Raw genomic sequence first — 8,441 nt, 5'->3', positions numbered from 1 at the left:
AATGAAAGCTTATGATTTATTATGGTATTAAGTAGCCCTAATTCATTTTGATTTATTAGTTTTGTTTATAAGGGAAATTACATTAAATGTGTCAAAATAACCATGAAACACAAGCCATGTATACTGATACAAATTCTGCATCTATAGAAATTCCAGTGGTCCTTGGAACTGATCACGTTTGACATGTACTGTGAAGCCAATGCAAAGTGACTCCCCCCCAATCAAAACAGAACATTAGTGTTCTGTTGAAATTATTATCCAAGATTTAGTAATCTAGTATAGGATTAGATTGCATATGTCAGACAATTTTTGATATGGATAGGCATGTACAAAAGAAATTAATTGCTATTCTTCTCACTACTTTTAACAGAATCTCACTAGTGAATGCCTGTGGGGAAGGGTAAGGCAGATATGAATAAAATGAAGAAAATAGAAACCTTTCATTATATTAAAATAGTATTTGGGGAGCTACCTAAAGGATTTATAACATACACATTTGCATTCCTTTTTGATAAAATATCAAACAGATAGTTTCATCCATGTGACTAAAATGCATGACTAAAAATCATCATAATTACATAATTTTTAATAAATAAAGCAGAACTATCAACTGAAAGTGAAGAGGCTATTTGGTGATAAATTATCCAAAATACTGTACTATATTTCAAAAATTTGTGTTTATATGTTGGGTCCTACATTGTACAATCTAAAATTCTCTAAGAAATACCTCCAGGGAGACCCCAGTTATAGTGTTTGTTTGTAAAAAAAATATTGCATGTTGTCTAACTTCAGGTTATCTGGAGCTATTTCTTTACACACAATTTGTCAAATAATAATTGTGAAAAATGGCTAAAATGAACAGCAACAGTAAAAAAAATTAAGAAGAGAAATCACTGCACTCATTTCTTCAGTATTTTAGCCCAATTGGAATCCTTTTCTCCCACATGAAACTTTACAATGTGTTGTAACCATAGCATCCTTCAAAGCTATGAAGAACAAGGTGGAGGTGGGCAAAGTGAGAAATAATACTTACTTCCTAACTGCTTTCGTTCCAGAAATAGCATCAACCATTTTCCCTTATATCACTCTGTAGGGTGAAAATGGACTCTAGACTCTAGACTGAGCAGCTGCTCCGTATCCTTGATCTGACTACTTGTCTCCCAAATTTGAATGTTCAAGTCTAATTCTCCCTTCTTTTGGGTAGTGATTAGGTAACCACGGTATCTTGTTCATAAATGCAATACATTTCCTTCTAAAAAAGGCCCTTTACAATCTTGTGATGACACAGAAAGGAGGAGGCAGATGAACTGAGAACCCAGAGGGGAAAATGCAGTTAATCTTCAATGTGCATGTGTGAAAATGGAGCCAGGTAACTTGAAGGGGTGGGTGGAGTTTGAAGAGATAGCTGGAACAATGACAGGGGTGACATTGATCAAGATTACTGTATTCATAAACTGATAGGTCAAGTCTCTGTGTCCAACCAATTAAAGATAATAAAAATTTTAAATTAAAGACAGCAGTAAGAAAAAGAAACATCATCTAGAAGCCAGTAGATGGCTCTTACCAAACTATAAACCTACCAGGGATTTGACTTCAGACATCCTAACCTCCAGAACTGTGAGAAACACATTTTTGTCATTTGTGGAGAGCTGCGGGAGCCGCGACCAAAGACGGCCGCAAAAGCAACATTGTAGCTCCTTGGTTCAAGGCCCGGCTGCAAAGATGCGAGTACTCTCTGTAAAAAACAACTCCTTATATGGCTATGACTTGGCTCCTAGTTTGCTTCCGTGTTTGCAGCCCTATCGGTATGTGCTACGTGGCGCTTCAGGATTGGCCATCCAGGAGGCTTATAACCGGAGGGCGGGGGCGGAGGATAGGAGAAGCAGGAAGAACCAGGAAGAAGCGGGCAGGAGAGAAGTGGGAGAAAAGCTTGTTACAAGGTTCCTGAATAAACCGCATTGACAAGAATCCCGGGTCGCAATCCCCGGTCGCTTCTTCCTTGCTGGTCGAGGTGGTCGCAGACAGTCATTAATAATCCATTCAGCTCATAGGATTTTGTGATAATGGCTTCAATAGATTAAAACTGCTGTGGCAGGGAGGAACAGAGTTTTGATGTCAACGACCAGCATGAATGGTAACCAAGCTCATTTACTATTTTGAGATAATTAGGATAAAATGTTGAATCCAAACAAAAATTTTTTTGTCGGTCTTGGGGCTTAAATGCTGGGCTTGGACACTGTCCCTCAGCTCTTCAGTTCAAGGTAAGCACTCTACCACTTGAGCCACAGCACCACTCTTCCAGTTTGCTGAGTGGTTTATTGGAGATAAGAGTCTTATGGACTTCTCTGCCCAGGCTGGCTTTGAACCATGATCCTCAGATCTCAGCCTCCTGCATAGTTATTATTACAGGTGTGAGCCACCAGCATCTAGCTTGAATCAAAATTTTAAGGAAAGGGTAGAAATATTGGCTCTTGAGAACACATATCCATATATATATATATATATATATGTATATATATACATATATATGTATGTATGTACTCAATCAGACACCCATATATGCCCTACAGTGTGTCTCTGCTACGAACAAGAGGTCCAAGATGAGCCAGAAATGAAGTCAGTATAACATGTGAAGGAGATGGGGACAAACAAGTCGTTTAAGGATTCAGGTGGACCTGTTGCAACAATGAGAAGTACAAAATGTCATGTCAAAGCAAGCTTTACAATGTCGGTGTGGGGGGGGGGGAGGGGGGTATGATTGGGTGGGGGGGAGGGGGGAGGCTGGGAAGGGAGGTGAAGGGTAAACAAAGGAGGAGGCTGCAATGCTTGGTAAGAAATATATGCATTATCCTGCCCATGTAATTGTAACCCCTCTGTACAGTATGTTCTCAAAATAAAATAAAATAAAATAATTAAAAAAATTAAAAAAAAATAAAATGAGAAAGTAAAAACAGCATCTACTTGATTCTACTCCCTGGATACTGCTTCATGATCATGGATCCAAAAAATTCCAAGCAGTTTATACTTGCTCATTGGCCAATTTGTCTACTGAGAACAGTGAACCTGATGATTTGCACATGGTCTCTGTAATAACTGAAGGATTCTTACCTGGCAATGGCTATGGAATACCAATACATGTAAGTACCAGAAAGATGTAAGAAACTCTAATTTGGTGAATATCTCATTAATAGGAGTATATCATATAAGGTATGACAAGGTGATACATTCCATAATCTTAGATACTTGGGAATTATAAGTAGGAGGATCACAGTTTCATGCCAGCTTGTGCAAAGTTAGTACAAGATCCTATCCGAAAACCAATCTAAAAGAACAAAAGCACTGTGGGCATGAATCAAGTGATAGCCCTGATCTAGTAAGTGGAAGGCTCTTACTCAACTCCTAGGAAGAAATAATATCTCATATAAACAACCAACTATAAATGATAACTGAAGTATAGTCAACATTGATTTCTGATACCTAGTGACTCTTTTCCATAATGACGTTTATCTTTTAAGTTAGGCTAGATTTTAAGTTTTGATTGCTTAAGTGTTTGAAAATAATGTGATAATTATTCTGAGATTTATAAATGTTTCAGAAGTTCTTGAGAAAGATCTATAATTTTCATACTTTGGACCCTTATTCTTCCTCACTGTTCCTTTGGTGGTTTACGTGTAACAAATATTTTCCCACACCATGCACCTCGATGTCCAATATGTAAAATATGATTATACTTTCTTTTTAGAGCAAAGGATTCCTTGTATGAGGTTGATTAATTGAATTAGAAAATGCAAAACAGAAAATATGTTTATCTTTCACTTCTGCTTCCCTCTCTCTGTCTCCAAATTTCAGTAAGATGTTTTAATTAGCCATCTGTGAAGTATAGTAGTAACTTATCTAATATCATCTCTCAGTATGAAAAGGTCATGCCTAAATGGAGAAGAGGGTGAAATTGACATGAATCTCATTTTTAAAATGTCAAGAGATGTTTCTGAAGTGCTTATAATTGTTCTTCTACATATTTTCTTTGTTAAAGATTTATTATTATTTTACAGACCTTCAACAGCAAAATGTAGCAGCATTATGGCAAAAAGCTCATGAAAAGTATGTCATTTTGACATTGGATATACATGGAAACTATTTCAGATGATGATTTGTATCTGTACTGCTCCCTCTTTAAGTTATTATTCATTTTTCAGTAGAGAATAGAATGAAAGGCTAGTTTATTCCCCTAATCTTTCTTAATGCTACTACTTAGCGAACCAAGAAGTTGGGAGAATTCTCAAGTGTTGACCTGCTCTTTGCAATTTACATTTTTTCAGTTCCATATGGTTGATTTAAATTAGTTCAATTTTTTCCAATAACATGTTAGAAATCATGTGGAAAGGAACAACAATCAGAGTACACTGTTGAAAGTTTTCTGGTGGTTTTATCTAATGACATATAGTGGATATTTATCCTTGTAGTACAGATCATGAAACCTGTGTTCTTTTCTGTTTTCCCTCAGATTACAAATTCCTTTACTAGTTACATTAATTTCACATGGGTGATTAATACACTGTTCAGTTGATATAATCAGTTTAGGGACAGATGCTTCAGTCATCTAGAACAAGACAAAATCAGATTTTTTTCGTATGGTGTGGAATGAATCTCATACATTTTGTTTGACTTATCTTGTCCCTTCTAAAACTTATTTGAGTATGAGATAACATAGAGGAACTAAAGTGGACAGAGAGAGAGAGAGAGAGAGAGAGAGAGAGAGAGAGAGAGAGAGACAGAGACAGAGACAGAGACAGAGACAGAGACAGAGAGACAGACAGAGAGACAGACAGAGAGACAGACAGAGAGACAGACAGAGACAGACAGACAGAGACAGACAGAGAGACAGAGACAAAGACAGAGACAGACAGACAGGCAGACAGAGACAGAGAGAGCACAGAAAGATAGAGACCAAGACAGAGACAGAGGCCTGCCTTCTGGTGATAAAGTGTGAACTCAGGGTTATGACCTGAAGTTTTGAGCAACAGTATTCTAGAATCTTGTCTGTTCATTATTCTACTTAAAGTAATTCGATACAGATTTTCTTATTTAAAATGAAGTATTTTAAAGGAAATATACACATATATTTAGTTTATATGAGGGAAAATAAATATCAAGAAGAATGAATAAATTTTTCTTTTATAAACAAGAACATTAAGTTCATCCACTTACCTTTATTTTTTTTTCTTTCTTATATGTTTTTATTGTAAAAATACTGTACAGAGGGGTTACAGTTACATGAGTAAGGTAACGAGTATATTTCTTGTCAAACATTGTTACCCCCTCCTTTGTTTTCTCCTACTATCACTTCTTTCTTTCCTTCTTTCTTTTTTTTCCTTTCTTTTTTTTAATTTGATTTAATTTTATTTGTGAACATACTGTACAGAGGAGTTACAATTACATGGGCAGGATAATGCGTATTTTTCTTACCAAGCATTGCAGCCTCCTCCTTTGTTTACCCTTCACATCCCTTCCCAGCCTCCCCCCTCCCCCCAATCCCAATCCTTCTCCTTCCCCCCCTTCCCCACCCCCCCTGCACCGACGTTGTAAAGCTCGTTTTGGACATGACAACTTGTACTTCTCATTGTTGCAACAGGTCCACCTGTATCCTTAAACAACTGGTTTTTCCCCATCTCCTCCACAAGTTATACTGACATCAAATATAGTGAAAGCAGGCACTTACCTTTATTTTTAATTTTATTATTTTATTGTCAAATGAAGTACAGAGGGGTTACAGTTACATAAGGTAATAATTATATTTCTTGTCAAACTTATTACCCATTTTCTCCCACTTTTCCTCCCCAACATCCCTCTCACTAAGTTGTACAGATCATTTCCAACATACTGTCTGGTGAGTATCACTGTGGCATTTTTTCACCCTTTGTACTTTTTCTTAATTTTAAAGGTACATTTAAATTCAGATTTACTAAACATTACTACATGCTAAGAAGCTTGTGAGATATCTTCATGTATGCTATGTGGTCCAAGATCTATGGAGAGACTACATAGAAATTTAAAGCCCAGTTTACTTGGTCTGTATCCTTTTAGTTTCACAAAGAAATACTATGTAGCCCTCTTCTCTATTCTCTTTCTTCATCAGTGAAAACAGGATGACAATGCTTATTTTGAGACTTACATAATATCATTAGCGTAATAGTTATCGTATGCTGTCCCTTAAGTTTTACTTTCCCACAACCATTTAATGTTACTTTTTGTTTGTTCAAAAATGCATGAAAAATATTTCATTTTTAAGTAGTTACATGTATTTCTTCTACTGATTGCAAGCATTCACATAAAAAGTAAAAATAGCCAGATTAAAAATAGAATTAATGAGGTCTGGGAAGGTGGCTCAATGGTAGTGCTTGCCTTGCATGCCTGAGGCCCTGGGTTCAATTCCCCAGCATCACATAAGCAAGAAGAAAAAAGCCGGAAGTGGCGCTATGGCTCAAGTGGTAGAGTGCTAGCCTTGAGCTGAAGAGCTGAGGGACAGTGCCCAGGCCCAGAGTTCAGGCCCCACGACCGGACCCCCCCCCCACAAAAAAATAGAATTAATGAGTAAAACTTTATTCTAAAGTATGAGAATGCTGTCATTTTTTATAATAAGAAGCTTAGAATTATTTTCTATTTTACTAGAAACAGTTGCTTCTAAAATATTTTTATTGTATTTAAGTAGTTATACAAAGGAATTGCTATTCAACAAAATAGTTTATGAATCTAGTGACTCTTGATCAATGTTACCCCTTTTCAACATTCTCCTCTACTCCTCCCAACCCACCCTTTTCCTCAGTTTTCTTAATGCTTAGGTTATGTGTTAAAATCTTTGCCATTTAGCAAAGCAGTTTATGTATACAATGCAGTTACTTCCACATTAAAATTTGGGGTTTTATGATTTTAAAGCATATCAATCATTAAAGTAAGGAGTTGCATGTTAACGACTACCAAATGCAATTAATCAGGCTAAGTGCCATGCTGACAACAGACATGTCAATGGATAACACATATAACAAGTTGAATAAAGCAAGAACTCAACCATATTCTTTCCTGAAAAATCTTGTTTATTGATAAAGAAAATGAATATACACTCATATTTCTTCAAATAGATGTATAAAATAACTCAATTTGACATATTCATTTATCAGAATAACTCATTCCACCATTCTCACCCCTTGACACCTTTTCCAACCCTACCTGTCATCAGATATACTACTTCCATTTTCACAAGAGTATATTCAGTATTATGATTGTATTCACTCATCATTCCCTTCTCATCCATCCACTGTCCTATAGTTAACCTTCCCCCATAGATAGTCAAGACATTTTTCAGCTTCCTGATATTTATTCTTTTAACTCTTTGTTAGTTGTTCAAAGGAATTACACCTTGGAATGTCACTTCTATGTTTATTATGTTTAATCAGTTTGATCATATGTACATATATATTTCTGTATGTATTTCTATATAGAAAGACAAATATAAGAGACAGACAGACAGACAGACAGATATTTAGGACTTTAAACCACAAATGAGAGTAAGCACAAACCTTTTGTCCTTCTAAACCTGCATATTTTACTCAGTATGATTTTTTTTCAGGTCCAAGAATTTCCCTGAAAACAATAAAATATTATATATACATAACCATATATACCATAAATACCACATATATGCATATATGTGTATATATGTATGTATATATAACATACTTTTTGATCCAACTTGTTTCTATAACTTAGATATTGTGAATTGTTCACCATTTAACGTAAGTGTGAAAATGCTGTTACAGAATCTTGATTTAAAGTATTTGGATAAATGCTCAAGAGTGGTATCACTGGATCATAAGATACCACCATGTTTAGTTTTATGATGAATCTCCATACTGACTTCCTATAATAGACACAGAAATTTATATTCCACCTAACAGTATATTACCATCCTGTTTCTTCTCATACTTGGTAGCATTTTTTGTTGTTTGTATTTTTGATAATGACAATCCTGATTGGAATGAAATGGAATCTCATGTTGTTTTTATTTATATTTACCTTATGGACAGAAATGATAACCATTTTTTTGTATTCATTGATCATTTTTACTTATTCTTCAAAGTTTTATTTAGCACCTTTGCCCAGCTATTACATGAATTGATTATTTATGGGTTTAGGATCTCTCTGGAGAAATTCCTTAGGCAAAGTGAGACAATCTGGGTAAAGCTTGTTTTATCTCACCCATAATTAATTCATTTCCCTATAATTAATTAGCTCAGCCTAATTTTACTACATATATAATCTTCCCTTAGCATTTATTTGCTTAAAAAGTTTTAAAGCAATGCATGGCATCAATTTAATTTTTCCTAAGTGTATGTATGTTTCACCTAATAGAAAATTCTCCAGCCTTTCTTCTGCAGAAAAGTAAA

General features: G+C 35.4%; 1 long non-coding RNA gene across 2 annotated transcripts in view; it reads left to right on the top strand.

The window, feature by feature from the left end:
- The first annotated feature begins 1,891 nt into the window (after positions 1-1,891).
- Positions 1,892-8,441, top strand: part of LOC138809291 (uncharacterized) — a 73,317-nt gene continuing 66,767 nt past the window's right edge. For both annotated transcript variants that reach the window (XR_011366776.1, XR_011366775.1), the window contains exon 1: positions 1,892-2,134. This is a non-coding gene — a long non-coding RNA (uncharacterized lncRNA). The remainder of the gene's footprint in view (positions 2,135-8,441) is intronic.

The sequence above is a fragment of the Dipodomys merriami genome, unplaced genomic scaffold (genome assembly GCF_024711535.1).
Source record: "Dipodomys merriami isolate MVZ:Mamm:240054 unplaced genomic scaffold, mDipMer1.0.p SCAF_49, whole genome shotgun sequence".
Taxonomy (NCBI): domain Eukaryota; kingdom Metazoa; phylum Chordata; class Mammalia; order Rodentia; family Heteromyidae; genus Dipodomys; species Dipodomys merriami.
Note: the sequence above shows the minus strand (reverse complement) of the source record. Positions and strands in the feature narration are given on the sequence as shown.